General features: G+C 36.8%; 1 protein-coding gene across 7 annotated transcripts in view; it reads left to right on the top strand.

The window, feature by feature from the left end:
- The first annotated feature begins 15,143 nt into the window (after positions 1-15,143).
- Positions 15,144-19,059, top strand: part of LOC127807448 (DNA-directed RNA polymerases IV and V subunit 4-like) — a 40,544-nt gene continuing 36,628 nt past the window's right edge. For all 7 annotated transcript variants that reach the window (XM_052345299.1, XM_052345293.1, XM_052345296.1 and 4 more), the window contains exon 1: positions 15,144-15,552. The gene's annotated coding sequence lies outside the window, so the exon portion shown is untranslated. The remainder of the gene's footprint in view (positions 15,553-19,059) is intronic.

Genomic DNA, 19,059 nt, shown 5'->3' with positions numbered 1-19,059 from the left:
ATCCATCTCTCTCTCTCTCTCTCTCTCTCTGCCCATGTAATATGTGGATGCAATAAGATAACTGCTCGACTAAATCCAGATTATCTGTGTTAGTGAGTTGCCCCTCTCTCTCTCTCTCTCTCTCTCTGCCTATGGAATATGTGGATGCAAAAGAATAACTCCTCTGCTAAATCCAAATTATTTGTATTAGTGAGTTGACTTTTGTCTGTCGCATCAGATGCACTGTTCTACTACGGTTGGTCTCTGTACTACAGTTGGTCTTTATTTATTTATTTTTTTCCCCCATTTATCAGATAATTGGATTTAGAGGGGCCTTTTGATTTGTATATACTCTAAATCTGTTAGTTAGGCTTAAAAATTCATCGGACGCTAATTTTAAAATTAATTATTAATATTTTAAGATATTAAAAATATTTCTTTAAATTTAAATAATTAAAATACTAATCAATGTAAAAGTTTTCACTTTTCATATAATTTTTTTATAAAAAACAAACTTAAATTCTACATAACCTTTTCTATTTTATTTTATTTTGTTTTTGAAGTTTAAAGTGGCAAAAAAATAAGGGATGAATTCATAATTAATCTAAAACAAATGGACAAAATCGATTTGTAACCTTTTCATAGAAAAATAATATTTTTAGTCTCTCAAACAAACTAATTACACTCTATAGCCACTTTTATGTAAAATACTTAAAATATTCTTAATGAAATTTAAAATAGAAATGGCACATTGTCGTTAATCTCATTTATCAAAATACCCTTGTCTCTTTCATATTATCTTCTTTTATCTTTTCTCTTCCACCATGCACTCCTCTCACTTCCTCCATTGCCAAAACTATCGAACAAGGCTCTTTCTCAACCATTCTTCCTACATTCAAGTTTTTGCTTGTTTGGTCATTGAACCTTTTTCATTAATCACAACCAAGACATCCATTGAAGTAGCATTCACCAAGTTTCTTTTTCTCTAATAAACATTCTCAATCACAATCTCAAGTTATGTTGTTGGTTGTTTTTAACTATATATACTTTTGTTCACATTGCTAGATGTGTAGATATGACTAGAATTATAGGTAGATATCATACCAAAACTAAACTAATTTGTGTGAAAACTGAAATTGTACTCGTAAACGGGTTTAGTTGGACAACTAAACCCAGTTCTGGTCCCTGATTTTTTTTTCTTTTTGTTTATGTGTATCATGTTGCATTCATGGTGATGGTGAGACTAATTTCTTCATTTGAATCTTGCAATAATGGATGTAACGATGATGATCATCCAGTAAATCAAGGAATGAAATAGCAATAACTACGTTGGGGTAATAGAAGATGTACGAGGGCCTTAAAGAATGCAATTTTTTTTATTTAATTAACATTATTTACACGGTGACGATAATTGATAAAATAATGTACGATATCATCATTCATTATGTAATTGAATCCTCGGGAAATGTTCGAGGTAGTAAGATCCCCATCATGGATGACTATGGTGTCAAGTTTATTATGTTCGACGAAGATAGATATATAAAATGATTTATGTTAATACAATTTGTAAAGATATTGGACTTGGTAACTTACATAGTTAGCTATAAAACCAATTTCTTTTATATAGTGGTGGTAATCAGGATTCAGCTGATGTTGTTCCGCTTACATCTACGTGTAGTCCACTAAGAAACTATGATGATGGTGATAATGATACAAAATGATAATGAGATAGGTGGTGATGATTGTAATACCCAAGAAATTGGGATTATTTGAGAATAAGTGTTTTATTAGAAAAATAAAAATTCGGGGAAGATTGGTATCTAAATAGCCCAAAAAATTAATCGAATCGACTGCAGGGAGTGCCCTGAAGCCGAGATATCTAAGGAAAATGATACGGTATTGATGAGCATCTCGAAAAATGATTTTTAGTATCAAGAGAAATTGGATCAGAGACAATTTTTAATACAGCTTTAGATTAAGCTGAAAAACTGAATTGTCCTAGGGGACTTTCGAAAAGTTAACGAAACCCTTAAAAGAGTCAAATTGGGCCTGAGAATCAACCCTTAAGTGGTTTCGGGGTAAAACAATGAGGTTTTGCAAGCAAAGCATAAGTTCGGGCCAAAGTGCAATTTTTGAAATTTTTTTAGGGAGGTTAAAACGACATTATTTCTGAATCTTCGGGGGTCAAATAAGAAGGTTAGAATGAGAGGGTCACAACAAGAGTTTGGAAAATTTGGGGGCCTTGGGGAAAAGGCCAAAATGTATTTCAAAAGTTAAGAAAGTAAAAAGTGCAATTTCAGGAAAACCTCCAAACAATCATGGCCGACCAGCCCATCCCGTAGCCGAATTCGGCCATGGAAAACCAGAGGAAGTGGATGGGGGACCTCGGGGCAAGGCTTGGACAAGATTCTTGGACGACAATCGGCCTTATCATCGCTAAAAAATGGTAAACTTTCGGCCCAAAATGGCCTAAAGTTTGGCCACTGAGATAGAAAAGTTGGAGCCATTTCGGTGAGTTTTGGACTCATTAAGGGCAAGAGGAGACATCAGAGGCATTGAGTTGCTCGAGATCTGTCGTTTAAGGGTTCAATTTTGTGTATAAAATGGAGCTCGAGTGGCCGAAAGTTTCAGAAAAATAGAGCTTCAAATTGCTCCTGATTTTGAATGAATTAAGGGTCGAAATTAAGGGGCTTTTGTTGTCCATTAGTATTAGATGCATTCTGGAGATTTTGAGGCATTTTGATGATGGTTTGATGGCATTTCAAAGGTCGTCGGAGGAAGGAAGTGGGCGGTTTGGCCGGGCCTTTAGCTGGCAAATCAGATGCTCTTTGTATAATACCTCATATTTTTGTGAAGATACCACGTATTTTAAGTGAGTTTAAAATATCGAAAATATGTTTGAATTGGCAACGAGTGACCGAATCAGTCGTAGGGAGTACCCTAGAGCTTAGATACCTAAGGTTAAAGGTATACTTTTTATGAGTGTCTTGAGGCGAGATTTATGACGCTGAAAGAAATCAAATCAGAAATGCTTTTCGATTAAGCTAAGTTGTTGCCTAAAAAGACTGAATGATGGTGAGGGGCTTTCAAAAAATCGTATATATTGAGTAATTTTGAGTTATTAATTTTGGATTTTAAGTATCTCAATAAATTTGATGTTTGAGGGTGTAATTGTAATTAGAAAATTATCCAAACGAAATAAGGATAAAATTAAGAGTTTATGTGGTAAAATATTGAAGTTAAGGACTTAAAATAAGGACCAAAGTGTTATTTGAAAGAAGTTTGGGGTTTTAGCTTGGATTTCAAAAGTTGAATTCATTCTATCTTTGGATTTCAAAAGCCATCCAATTATAGGTTTGAGTCTTTGGAGTTCATGGTTAAAATTGTGACAAGTGGCATAATGTGATTGGTTGGAGAAATCTATAAAAAGGCACAATGGGTTGTTCTCAAATCATTCCAAACAACTTTGAGAGTTGAGACACTCTAAGAGGAAGAGCTTGCTCTAGAGAGAGAGTAGGAAGTTCGGTAAGAAGGCGAGAAGGAATCGAAGGAGAAGCCGGGGAGAACGAATCTCGTCGGAGTTGCTAGTTTTCACCGGAGTTCGCCAAAATCAATCAACAAAAAACTGAGGTAAGTCCCTTTTTTTTTTGATAATCCTATAAGGGGGAAGAGAGGGTCACGTAGGTTTAAACGGGGGTCGAATCGGAGTTAAAACGATGGAGATATGGCCGAAATACGAAAATGACGCAATGCTGTCCGAAATCTGGCAGCAGCTCGTGAGATACACGCACCAGAAGTGACTACGCGTGAAGGCGCGTGAGCCACCTTCCGAGGGCGCGTGAGAGGCCTATTTTCCTTCAAATTTTTTAGTTATGCCCATAATTTAATACCCTTCAATAATATATAAAAATATTTGGGTTTAGGTTTACTGAAACATGTATTTTCTGTAGAAACCTAGGCCGTTTGTTGTGAAATTATACCGTCGAAGAGATAAACCAACAAGGTGAGACTTCTGTACTCCAAATCCTATTTTTTTATTCTCTTGTGAGAGATTTCTACTGCATGAGACGTGTTTTGTGAAGTTCTTGTACGTAGACTCTTGTTATTCTCTTACGAGAAATCATGTTGCATATATGAACTGTATTTTTCTGAAAATATATGTTGTTGGCTTTTTAACTGTTGCATTTATAAAATTCGTGTGGCCATACTGTTGTACTTATTTGTTGTTGGCCAAGGGCAAAAGTCGGATATCCCCTGAGAGGCGCTATGCGTGCGCCATCGAGAAAGCTCTTGTGGGGAAGACCGTGAGCCTAAGGAACAACGGATGTGGTGCTTGCATGAGTGCTATGAAGTCGGGCCAAAGTGACATGGTTAGGGACCTCCCGAGAGGCGCTATGCGTGTGCCATTGAGAAAGCTCTCGTTGGAAGAGCCTAACGTGTTCACGAGGCACTTCAGATTAGTCCTCATTTTCTCATACATTTTATACCTGATCATGCATCGATATAAACTGTTTTTGGAGTTTTTCACTAAAAGATTCATCTTCTAATTGGACTATGTCCCTGGAATATTCAAACGTTCTAGGTTCGACGAGCGACTTTAAGGGAAAAGATGTAGCTGAAGAATAAGTTTAATCTGCTGTCTGTATCATGTTTAGCATATTTTTGTTTATATGCAAACCTATGTAATTTTGGATATGTTTAAAATGTTTAGTTATCACTTGATGATGTCCATGTAATACATTTTGTAGACGTCTTGAAGGATTTTATTTATGATAAATAAAACATTATGGTTGTGAACCATATCAGGTTCGATCTAGCTTCCGCTTTCGAAATTTTAACACATATCTTAGCTATTCGATTATTAGGTTTGTTAAGCTGAGAATGTGAAAATTATGGATTTTGAGATATTGTGTGATGTATGGCAGTGATTGTGATATGAATAATTTTTATATTCCCGAAATTCTAAGTTATAACACGCTCAAGAAATTTGGGGTGTTACACTCTGGTGCTCCTTTCAAGGCACAAGATGCACCATGGTGATTGACTAGGCAAAGAGAGGAAGGCGGCATCGAGAACCAGAAGCTCTAGTGCGCCCTTGCCAGAGAAGAAGACCGAAGCGTGGTCTTCATGCGTAGCTTTCATACGCAAAAGCCATGTGCAGCACATTAGGGCGCGTGCGGACTTGAAAAATTATGGAAAAAATCCTAAAAATCTTAGAAAATTATGCTCTCGAGGGTTGTGCAAAAAGTTTTGGTGTTTGTCTTCCGGTTTCTCAGTTTCAACAACAACCCGCCTCATTTTGCGTGCAAACGAAGCTTTGAGGTAAGTTCTGGAATTTTCTATTGAACTTCTTAGAATATTATAAATTGTTGTGGAAAAATATTAGAGAAAATAGTCTCAAATGTATTTATTTGGAATTTTAGAAGGAAAAATGGGAGTAAATAAAGGAAAATATGAAGATATTAAGGTATTGAGATATTTTGTGATTAAATATGTTTTATATAATTGTTGTGCTCGAGGATTAGTGATTTGTGTAACTTTTGAGGTTTGGCACGAAAATTGAGGTCGGACATGCAAATTGAGACGGTGCACATTTTGTGAGGTATTTTGAACTTCGTGCTAAAGGTGAGTGGTTTTCCCCAAAAGCTTATACATATTGTATTTTGCCTATGTTAATCATGATAATCATGAAAGTGGTTAAGTTATATGTATTATATGAGCATCCTATCATATTTATACATGTATTGTTGCATCGATGGATTATGATTTTTGCATGGCACGATATTATTGGCATATTGATACTCGTGCATGGGATTGGGATGTCGCCCTGATAGTGTAGCCGTAATTCCCAAGGGCAAATGATGGAACAACATTAGGATTATTCTGAAAGTAGGTCGAGATTCTGCCTGGGGTTCCGTGCCTGATCAGTGGGCCAGGAAAGTTACATTAGGGCATGTGATTGTTCATGTTATTGCATCATGCATTTGTGTATCATATTATTAAACCCTCACTAAAAGATTCATTTTCTAATTGGGTTATGCCCCTGGAACATTCAAACATTCAAGTTAAGATTTGCAGCTATGGCAAGGGGATGATTGAGATGTGAAGGCACATGATGACGTGGCCGATAGATTCGATGAATTGTTCTGATATATGCTCCTTCGTGAGGATTCAGGATATGTTTTTAATCATTTTAGAATATTATACTATATTGATGATTATGTATAATTGTTACGATTTAATGTATTTTTTAGGAATCATCAGATTGTATCTAAGGTGCTCAGTTGTTATTCCTTGATGATAAGTCTCCATGTATTTAAGTATTTGATGATACAATGATATAGATTCTCGTGTTATGATTAAAGCAAATTTGGTTATGTACCATATCAGGTTTAGATTTTAGCTTCTGCATTTATGATGATTACCTATTTTAGTTTATTGATTCTTATTTTGGTATGTTGAGAAGGTAGAACGATATTGTCGAGAATTGATCTATATTAAGTTTATATTGAAAAAAATATATATTTTCGAAATTCCTAAGCTATTTAACGCTCTGGGAAAATTGGGCGTTACAATGATAATGATAATGGTAATGATGATGATGGAAGAACCAGTCTGGAATACCTGAAAGTTAGATTTTTAAGTTCACAATTTGAGGACAACCCTTTATAAGAAAGTTTAATCATTCTTGATGTAGAAAATTATGTAATTGAGGTAACGCAACCTGAAGTGTTGACCCCTTATCAGGGTGAAATATTTACCAAGGCGCACTCTTTAAAAGTAAACAGAAACTGACTTTGGGCCTCGGACACTATTGTGTTAATGTGAAGATGGAATATCGAATCAAACATTCATGCACGATTCAATTTGAGGCTGGTTGCAAGGATGTGAACTACAAGTTTCTGATTCATGTAAAATTCAGACCCGGTTGTTCATTTTGGCATATGGTGAAATTTATGCTGGGTCACACATGTACTTCAGACGTCTACAATTCTCATTTTTTTAGTGTGAAGGCTATTGTCGTGAAAAGTTTGTTCTTGAAAAGAGTGGCGAGTGGTGATTATACACCTAGAATAGTGATGAGAGAACTATTGGAGAAACATGTTATGCAAATTATATACACTAAAACATTGAGGTCATTATAATATACAAAGAAACTAGCATATGGGAATGCGATGAGTCATTTCAGCAGCTACTCTCATATTTTCACATGCTAAAAGAAACAAATCCCAACACTATCACGACAATCAAGATAGATGAAAACAATCATTTCTTATATTCATTTTTTGTACTTGGAGCTTTCCTTTAAGGTTTTCAGTCTTACATAAGACCCACTGTTACCGTTGATGCCACCCATTTGAAAAGTAAATACAAAAATGTGATTTTTGTTATTATTTGCAAAGACGGGGAAGAGATGATTTATCCCATCATTTTTTAATTTGACAATAGAGAGTTGGACAAATCATGAATTTGGTTTCTTAGAAAATTAAGAAAAGCTATCGGTGTCACAAAAGCATTTCAAACATGATGAGCCATGTCTTCCCTTCCGTCCCACACATCTTTTGTTTCTTTCACCTATAACAAAATCTGAAAAGGGCGTTGTATATAGTGAAGAAATGTGATGGAAACATTCTATCGTGTAGCATATAGTTACACCATAGTAGAGTGTGATACATGGTAGAAATTTAGTCGATGCATCCGATGACGCATTGGACATTGGTCGAAGCTAGGCTAGAAAGGTGGTCACGTGCACATTGTCTTAAAAGAAAATATTTTATGATAACCAACAACATTACCGAGTCTCTTAACAAATGCTTGATGAAAGCATGTCGATTGCCAATAACAAGTGCACGTGAATTTTCGGAGGTATATGATCAAAAAATGGTTCAGTGATAGGCGTGTTGCTACTGCTAGACTCAAAACTAATGTTACCTCCACTGTAGTGGCACATATCGATTTTGCACATGGCAAAACATTGGAGCAAGGATGTAGCATATTTCTTATAGTGCATGCAAACAAGTACCTTGTTAAACATGTTAAGGAAAGCGATGAGACAGTTGATATTGTTGCAAATACATGTAATTGCTATAAGTGAGACCTAGATCAATTGTCATGTCTTCATGCAATTGCTACTGACAGGTATCATGGTTTTACTTTGCTTTGATTATTACGTTTATTATTTAATATAGTTGCGGGCGGTCAACCTCTCTAGTGAAGGCACCACAGTTTATTTTCTTTCAAGATAATAAACTCTTTGATTATTGTTCATCATTAAGAGTTGGTATTACTAATGTAACCATAATGCATATACACATATATATGGATATATTTAGAATGCATTGTTAATGTTAGTTTTGGAGCATTGAAGATAATAATTATATTAACACTATATTTGTTTTTGTCGTACATAATAGTTTCATGCGAGTGCACTACCATATGTTTTGTCATTAGTATTATACTGCACGCTGTGTTAGACGAGCATATGCACCTCGATCAATCATCTCCCTAACAAATCTAGTTGGGTTATTCCTGCGGAATTTAGAATGGTGGTTGTACTCCCACTCGTACAAAAAAGACAACCGAGTAGACTAAGAGATGGTTGGATTCCTTCCGTTGGGAAAGCTCGTCGAAGGAAAATTTGTGAAAAATGCAGTGCACATGGACACAATCATCTTGGTTACCCTAATGAATGGACTTTTTCCATTGGAGAGTCGAGCACAACCGCTAATCCGAGAGCCAATGATGTTGCGAGGGTCATTGCCAGGGAAAGTAAAAAATGCAGCATTTGCAAAAGAGACTAGATACACTCACTGTCAGTGTCCTGTACGATTGTGCATTCATGGTGATGATAATGTTGGCAACAATGCATACAATCAACAAGGTCCCTAAATTTAAATCAAGTGTTTTTGTATAAGAGGTCCGTAGACTTTGGTTTTACGGTCAAAATTTAAGCTTTCAAACTCCTCTAATCAATTCTCATGATATACATTTGCTCTCTTTCCATTATCACTGCCAACATTGAGTATGTTGATTAGATATATCATGTATGATGTATATATATCAAGTTCTCGACAAATAACTATTAATAATCCGTATATATAAATAATTTTATGCTTTCTTTTGAGTGTTGCTTCATATGACATGTTCGAAATTTCATCTAGAAAAAGATGGCTCCATATTTTTCAGAAGGAGAATGATCAGATGTATAGTAATTGATTGAGAGATAATTTGTTTTAGTTATTGTTACGATTCATTAACCATCCACAACATAAACCACATTAACCAGAACAATACACTATTTATTATGTTTATATACATCATTTGAACCAGATGGAAATAAGTATCACAAGTACCCACAACAAAACCAATGGAATAATACACAACAAAACCCAATGGAAATAACTATCACACAAAACCTCTTAATCCATCTATCTACAAGCTATACACACATGAACAATATACTATACTTTATTGTTATATCTATACAAAAAAATTTCAATCTACCTACGGAGGGTATGGACATCATTCAAAGTCTGGTGCATCTGTCAATGATCATAATTATGCCTCGGAAAGTCCTTATAAGTTATAACGTAACACACACAACCGACCATGTATTACACATAACACTTATTTAGTGTCAAACTAGCAACTGACAACGTAATCATTTTTCAATTTAATTGACCCTATAACCATATTTTCAATTAAAATAGTAACTGACAATATAACCATATTTTCAATTCAACCAACATACACATCCGATTGCTGAAGCAAAGACATCTGTTAAGGATCAATATTCTCCACATCCCATTTTTTTTTTATGGATTCACAAGTGCGGTTACATGCTCGTAATATGCACTGCTCCCTAGGATAATGGGTAGGAGGCTCGCCAGTGGTTTTACAAATTTTACCCTAATCATTTTGTCTTCACTCTTTATGAGGGAGTTGTATATGACAAGTTGCCTGTCTTTCAAACAAATATTTATGAGGATCCAATGATGATTCCCTAAATTACACAGAATAACACCTATATTTTTCAATACGTTAGTCATATGAAAATAAATCCATCAATAAAATGAATAGCACTTATGTAGTTGACCGTCCACCAAGGGAGATTCCTATCAATGTCCCTGTCGATGAAACCAACCCAATCTTTCAGGACAGTCGCCATAAAAGGCGCGAAATGCCTCTTGTTGGCCCCGTATTCGTCATTCCATAATCTTTCTACATACATTTGAAGATAAAATAAAATTATTGATCACATACTAAATTGAGATACAAAAAAAAAAAAAAAGTAATTTAAGATATGCGCAACACTCACAAAAAGCGATATCGACATGATAATGTAGTTTATCAGATAGCAAATGAGATTGTTTAGATATAATATTTCTAAGGCAACATGTGTAATTGTCAATGTGATAACCCTTCAACCATTTGATCTCGTTATTTATGCAACGGAAGTTAGTTGAGTATAGGTTGATAATGTAACTGGTGTGAAGATTACAATAATCAAGAAATATAATTTATAAGGGTGAGAATGTAAAAGTAAATAAAAAAAATTGGTATTTGTCACTTATCAAATTTTTTCTTATGAGTCTATGAACTTAATGCAACCCTTAGGGGGTTAAGATCATCGTCTCCCACTTGCTCGAACACTGATGACACGTCCGGCATTGAGTCGAGTATCAGCGACATTGAGTCTAGTACGGGTAGCCATGTCTCCATATCCGACACTGAGTTTTGTATCGACGACACTAAGTCTAGTACCGGGGCACTGTTTTCACCTCTGACCCCTCCAATGCAACATCCTTCTTTCTCCTTTTTTGTCTGGTAGGATTAGTGTAAGGTGGGCGATGAAACTGCAATGGTAATCGATCTGGCACAGTTTACATGTCAGCCCTATCAACTTCTTTCTACAATTGTACAAAAACTAACTATTACAAAATGGTATTTTAAAATGATACGTAAAATGTATAAAAGTGAATTTGGAGCTTACTTTTGATGGAGATGCTTGGTCCTCCTCATTATGATAATCAGGATTTATTTGATTACAACTACAATACTGATGATCGTCGTCATCGTTGTGATATGAGAAATCATCAATAAGCGGGACGCATAGATGAGTGAATAGTGCTGCATATCCCCTCTCTAGTTGCCTCAATCGTGAGCTCATTTGACTCAATTTTTTGTCAAATCGTGTCCTTATTTCACCAATTTTCCTGTCAAACCGTGTGCTCATTTGACTGGTTTTTTTGTCCATCCTCTACAACAACTCCAACATTCGAGTCAACATCTCGATGATATGCAAAAGACAAAAATAAAAAATAAAAATAATTATAAAAAATAAAAATAAAAAATATTATTATAATAATCATATCCCAACCTCATGTCTGCGGTGCGGAGTGTTAGGGAGTCTTGCCTCCTACCCAACCTTCTCTCCCTCGTCCTCCTTATCTCCCTCCTCATCCCTGTGTATCCTACTTACCTTCTCCTTATTGCCATCTCCGCCCCCTAATTTGTGGACGTCGACACCAACAGAATGCTGAGAGTTAAAGAACCTCAAAAAATCTCTATCCCGCTAAGCATCGATGGGCTCAAGCATCGTACTTGATCATTGTGCTTACAAAATTATATTAGTTAGATACATATTATATAAAAAGTTAAACAAAATTTTAGGTTATGTTACACACTTATATTCATAAGGCATTCATCGTAATTTTTTATATGTGGTTTTTTCTCAGATAACCATTTTCTACACCTGGGAATCACTACAAGAAAATCATAATTTAGTGACGGGATTTGTGACGGGGGCCCACCCATCACTAATTTGTGACGGGTTTAGTGATGGAAATCCGTCACAAAAAACATGGCACAAAACCCATGAGAATGTTTCAATCAACCACCACTGTAGAGCGTAATTTTTTTTTTATAATAAAAATAAAAATAAATAAAACAAACGTTTAGCTAATATAGACAAATCATATATACAATAATGTAATGTAATATAATATGGAGAATAAAATTATTAATGATTGTACCTAAAACTCCCACACAAAACCATAAAAGTTAACTTTTTTCCCAATCTCACCAATCAGTTTCCCCTCGCTCGTGGCTAGATGGTGGTAATGTAGACTCTAGCTATAGATATATGTCCTCCTAGGGAACATCTCAAATGCATGTAAATCCTCAACTATAGTCCACACGAAATCCTCCACATGTGCGCACTCATCATGACTCAATAATATCATATTGACCACAACAATGTAAACTAATTTAAGGATATCCTCTGAAACTAGGTCATGTCTGATACTAAGTAGTAATTTGATGTCGTCTCTAGACACCACTTGTTTCTGCTTGTGGAAATTGTCACACACGTAAACTATTTGGCTCGATGGGCTTCGCTTCAAGGCTTGCCTTATCAATCGACCTAAATCGAAGTCCACTAATAATGATAAACTCTTATTTCTTGTACCTGTATGGCATGCTGTCAATTTTGAACAATATTTCATTGTGGCGGACACCCAAAAATGTCACATCCCTAACCAAAACCTAATATATCAATTGTGGTGTAGTCAAATGGAAGGACAAAGGGATCTCCATGAAATATCCTAATGGGCCTTGCACAAATCTATCCAACAACTTATATCGAATGAGAGCCTCACGAATGCCATGAGATATTTGATCCCAAAGTGAGTAGTGACTCGCGTTCTTGTTAGATATAAGCCCTTATGACAAGTTCTAGTGACACAATATAGCTTGATCTTGTAATTCTTTAAACTATATTTAATGGCAAGTTTTATGTTTAATTTAAATTGCAATATGATTTGAATTGAACATACAAATATCATTTAGTATAACAAGTAATGGATACCATTCTTAATTGTGAAGAATAATCAAGATGGATAATCCACAATACGTTATACTATAAATATGTTCCTGCTCATAGAATTCCTAACCTAGATAATTAGCAACTCGTAAAGGCCGGTACATCATTTTTCTCTTTCGATATAAGATATTGAAATATAAGGTTGGTGGATCTCGTGTAATTCTATATGAGACATAGAAGGAAGATGGGTGGGTCCTCATTATAGAAGAGTTCACTGAACATGACTGTTAATATTGAATCACATGGGTTTTATCTCACAGGTCAATGATTCAATATTAACTACGGATTTGTATTAATCCTTAAACCTGATATGACATAGATATATGTGTGTTGATAGATTAGGATATCAACAATATTATATGGTTGTCCTAATCAGGGATAGTCGTACTAATTAGGGATAGTCGTACGTATCTATGTGCCTAGTTCAGTGACATACAAAGTATGTGTGTATCAAATATGGAATCTATCACCTCGAGATATACGAGGAGAATATTCTATGCGATCTAGTGGTCATTTGATGATAAATCCTTAACCGAGGTAATATGACGACGAAATTTAGATTCCATAAAAGTTGTGTCATATTAGTCAAGTTGGATTATTAGATTTGTTCATATGACGAGATCGAGAGATTTAACCTGTTATTCGTGATCTCATATTTCGTTGGGATATAGGTTGATAGAATGACCAAATTGCATGGTATCGTAGTGTAAGGTTTACAATATCCGTTTCACGTTAAATTGGGTAATCATAACATATTGCTAAATGTCACTCATTATTTACGATAATTAATAATTAATTAATTATTGTTGTCAATTTAATTGTGAATCCAGAAACTTCCACCCAAATGAGAAATCGTTTTAAAGAGAAAAATATAATTTAGTAATTATAGAATTACTGAAATAAAAGTGTATTTATTTATTAGATAAATAAATGATAATTAAATAATTAATGGGTTAATTATTTAATTATCACACAAGTTGGGTTGAGCTTAATGCTAGCACATTAAGCCCAATCTAACTGCACTTAGGATTAGGGTTTTTTGTCTATAAATATAACATAAAATCCTAATCGTAAATACAATACAAGAGACAGAAAATTTTTAGAAAATTTATTGGTTCATTTCTCTCAAGACTCTCTGAGATCTTAGCGATTTTGGGTAGACTGATTCGACATCTCACGTGTGGGAGATATATGGCGGGCTAATCGGTAACGAAATCAGATTTCGTTGCAAAGATAACCTTTCATTTATGTCTTCGATTTAATCGTAAGATTTGAAAAACGTGATACCGAATAAAATTATATTTTGTTTTTACTGCGTATGATCCAATCATATTTTCTAATAGTTCTCAGCGGTATTACTCGATGAACATGAACATAAGTAAATTGTCTAGTTTGTTGGTCAATCATATTTAGGGAAAAAAAATACAAAAATAACAATTAGATCAGAGAAGCATCAAATATCGGACATTGAATAATTCAAATTTAAAAAGACTTGTTAAATTTTCTTTCATCGGGTTTTGGGCTGGCCTTCGTCATGGCGAAATACCATCGGGCTTCGTTAAGGGACGAAGCCCGATAAGGCTTTGTCCCTCGACTTAAGAGGGGCGAAAAAACTCGATATAAGCCAAGCTTTTTCGAGGGATGAAGCACAAGCACCATCTGGCTTCGTCAAACGACGAAGCCTGATAAGGCTTCGTCGATGGAAGAAGCCCAGTAGTCGAGTTTTGTCCTTATCAAAACACCGAAACCTACCACCATTTAGCTTCGTTGAGAAAGACGATGACTGGTTGTTGTCTCGACAAAACCCACTAGGTTTCATCTTCGTCTTTTTTGACAATCAATCCCCCTACAAATATAAAAAAAATCACACAAAAATAAGAGGAAACTCGAGATCTAACCTCTTGTTCAACAAGGATGCATTCAACGGTCATAACTCAAGGCGACGGTAACAACGACAATAAGGTTTTTTTATGTTATTAGGTTTGGGGAAAGGCTTTAAATGGTTTTGTGAGTTGAATGTGGACGATGATATTTTAGTATTTATATGATTTTGTGGGTCGATGATATTTTGATACTTGTATATTTTTTATTTTTAAAATAAAAAGATGGTTAAATTTGGTATAATAGGTATAGAATGTAATTAATTTGTTTGAGAGGTTAAAAATATTTTTTTTAAAAAATAAATTAAAACAAATTTTGTACGAGGGATAATTAATTTTTGTAATTTTCACAAAAAAATAAAGTTCACAAAATAAAAACAAATATACCGCGCCCCCAAATCCCCAGGTCAAAATCACGAACTTCAGTTTCTCCCTTCTCCCTTGGCTTATCTTTGGCATCATCTTCTGGTGGTGGCTCCTGTCGTCCCTCGTGCGTAGCCCATCTCCGGCGCCCGTCGTCCGGCGTTCGTCGTCGCTGACCCCCCATCACCTTTCCGGCGTCCCTTCTCTGTCCCCGCCGCCGCTTCATCTTCCTCGCTCCATTTGGCCCTGTCATCTCTGACGTCTTCTTCCATCTCCGGCGTCCCTCGCCTGTAGCCCCTATTCAGGCGTCCGTCGCCACTGACCCATCATCTCCGATTCGGCTTCACATATCCGGCGTCATCTCTGTCCTCTTGTTGTTGACACTGACACAGCTCGCCAGCGTCACAACATTCGCACTTCCCTATCACAACAATTCAGATCTAAGAGGTATCCCGTTTTTGCTGTGTTTTGTCGCTGGATTTGTTCTTTTGTTTGATGTTTAGGGTTGCTGTGAACAGACATTTTCATTGTTGTGGTTTGTTGATCTTTGCTGTGATTTGTTCCCTGAACAGATTTCACAGCAATTCAGATCTGAGAGGTATCCCATTTTTTGCTGTATTTTGTTGTTGGATTTGTTCTTTTGTTTGATGTTTAGGATTGTTGTGAACAGACATTTTAACTCTCACGACGCCCCGGAGCTAACTGTTGCCCACACTTGTGGGTCATTCTTCTCTACCATTTTGTTCTTCTTTGTGCCTGAAACTTGAGATTGAAAAACTGAAACTCTAGCTACGAACCCTGTAATTTTATTTGAACCTGATATTGTCTTAATAGATTTGGGGCGAGTTTGAATTTGATGGGTCTAGCCCGGGCGTAACTCATTAGCAAGCGTAGCCCTGAATGGACAGACAAAACAAGGCCGAGGCAAGTGTCCTAGTTCGCTTGTTGATTACATCTTAAAAAGAAAAAACAAAAATCAAATCAAATCCGTCTCTCTGTTTGGGTACTTTCTGCCCCATATCACATGACAAAACTCTTTCATATCAAAAGCCCCAAACTGAAGAGACCCTTGGTTTAACCGGGTGGTCTTATGAATCGTTGTAGTTCCTTAGAACTTTGTCAATTTCCCTTCCCTATATAAAATGCCACCAAAATGCCCCATCTCCACGACATATCAAACACTAGGGTCTGTCTGACCTTGCGAAGCGAGAGAATTGGGAAGTCTTTTGTTACAACTCTTGGATATAACTCACTCTCAAAAACTAACTATTAAGGGGAGGGTGCCCAAGATGTTATAAATCCTACACTAGGAGCCTGAACTTCTAATGTGGGACAAGTCCCATACCTTGTAGTGGACTATAACATACCACCAAGCTTCGCAGCCCAACATCCACAACGACAGGTTGTGCACTAGCCACTGCTAGTCCCGAGTGAACACTATAATGCCGGTGTCACTTCCGTTGTCGCTCGTTTGCATTGGGAGCTATGGGATCGGCTTTGATACCACTGTTACAACCCTCGGGTAAAACTCACTCTCAAAAACTAGCTGTTAAGGGGAGGGTGCCCAAGAGATTATAAACCCCACACCAGGAGCTTGAACTTCCAATGTGGGACAAATCCTATATCCCGTAGTGGACCATAACACCTTTTTTGTGTGATGCAGCAAGACCAATAACTCTGGCAAACAGTGTGGAAGACATGAGTTGTCGGTAGCAGGCTGCTATTGTGCTCTTGGTTGCAGTTGATTATATTTGTTATAATTGTTGCAATGTTTAGTTAGGCGGTTAGGCAGTTCATAACTTGATGTATATGTATATATATATATATATAAGGATCAGTTAGTTCTCTTGATATATTGATTGTTATTTTCTTCATTCATATTCAATAATATTTATGAGGTATTTTTCATCTCTGATTGTTGCTTCTTTTCGACTGTGAAGCTCTCGCTTCATGGTATCAAAGCCAATTGACTAGTGTCAACGGCTTCCAATCATGAATTCAGTCCTTCCTCCTCTTTACCTAACTTCGCTTCTACGTTATCGTTGACCTCTTAGTCCGACTTTACAGCAGTAGCAAAATCGTTCAATTTCATTCCGATCAAACTTGATTTCGACAATTATATATTTTGGAAAGCTTAGATATTGGCCACGATCAGAGCGTTTGACTTGCTGGCATACATTAACAAGTCTCCAGCACCTTCGACATACATCAATGATCCATGAAATTTCGATCATAAGGCTCAGGTTGTAAATCTTGAATACCTTAATTGGATAAGGTCAGATCAATTACTTTTAGGCTGGTTGTTTTTTACTATTGAGAAAACGCAAGTGATTCATTGCAAATAATCTATCAAAGTTTGAAATGTTCTTGAGAATCTTTACTCACAACATACAGTTGTAAAATCTTTTCAATTGAAACAACAGCTTAGATCTACTGCACTCAGAATCACAACCGAGGATGACTGGCTCTGATACCAATTGTCAAGTCTCCGAGGAGAGACTTGAAGTTATCGTGAGTTTAAAAGACGAGTGCGGTAGTGCAGAGCAGGGAAGAGACTAGGGCGATCCATGATGAATTAAGGGAGGAGATGATGTCTTCCTAAAAAGGAGTTCAGAGAGAATTGGCAAGGCAGAGAGAGGTGTTAGATCAGTTCGGGCAGCGGATAGGTAGTGTGGTCAGCATGCTGTCCGCTCTTCCTCAATTTCGGTTGTCGCCGAAATTTCCTCCTCGGTCAATTTCGGAAGCTGGCATGGCAGGAGCAGGAATTCTTCCCCGACCCCAATGAGTCACAGAAATGGGGAATTCATCGTATGAGGACACTACAGAACCAGTAAGAGAATTCAATTCTCCTCATTCTCACCAAGGCTCTATGCCGAGGTTGGAGATTCCTCTCTTTGAAGGATCCAAGCCTAGGTAGTGGATTCGGAGGTGTGAGAGGTTCTTTCAGTTCTATCAAATAGTTGAAAATCAACGGATCAATCTGGCCACAACCTATCTAAATGATACAGCTGATGCTTGGTTTCAAGGGTGGTATAGATCAAAGGGAACGGAGGCCAGATGGATTGATTTTGCAAAAGAATTGTGTATTCGCTTTGGGGAATGAAATATGGTAGATGTGATAGAGGAGTTTAATAAACTCAAACGTGGTCGGTTGCCGAAGTTCAAGGAGTTGGGAGCTTTGATGTGGAGTGCTCAACCAACTCTCATTGATTAGTATTTCGTATCCAGCTTCATTAGTGGCCTCAAGGATGAGTTGAGGTCCATGGTAAACGTGATGATTCTAACAACGGTTAGGCAAGCGACAAAAAATGCCAGGTTGCAAGAATTGACGCTGGAGGTGATATTCAAAAGGAATAGGGTGTCTACTAGACCAATGCCAATTCCTAATTACCTTGCAGGAGGGAATAACAGACCGTTATTATTGGTAGGGCCTTCTGGGGGTCTTAAGGTTAGCTCTCTGCCTTCCTGTACTACAACCATGGAGCAGAGGCGACGTATGGGGCTGTGTTTTAAATGTGGTGAGAAGTATCATGTCGGGCACCAGTGCAGGAGGCAGCTCCTTAACATGGAAAGGGAGGAGGAGCCTAATGTAGACGGTCTGGAGGAGGAGGTGACTCAAGAGGCAATTGGACTAGTGAGGGAGGAAGAAACAGGGCATGAAGGGGGGGGGGGGGGGGGGAATTTCCTTTCATGCTTTGAAAGGAAGGCCTACGGGTCAAATCATAAAGGTGCAAGGGCAGGTGGGACAAAAGAGGTTATTAGTATTGATAGATAGTGACAGCATCCATAGCTTCTTAAATGAAGCTACTGCCATGGCATTGAAGTACAGATTAACAGCTACAACTCCTTTCTCGGTGACAGTGGTTAATAGGAATAAGATGTATAGCTATAAAAGGTGTGAAGGGTTTTGTTGGGAGATGCAAGGGCATGCATTCCAAGTTGACCTGGAATTAG

This window comes from Diospyros lotus, chromosome 8 (genome assembly GCF_014633365.1).
Source record: "Diospyros lotus cultivar Yz01 chromosome 8, ASM1463336v1, whole genome shotgun sequence".
NCBI classification, from domain to species: domain Eukaryota; kingdom Viridiplantae; phylum Streptophyta; class Magnoliopsida; order Ericales; family Ebenaceae; genus Diospyros; species Diospyros lotus.
The sequence above is the reverse complement of the archived record's forward strand: the minus strand, read 5'-3'. Positions and strand labels throughout refer to the sequence as shown.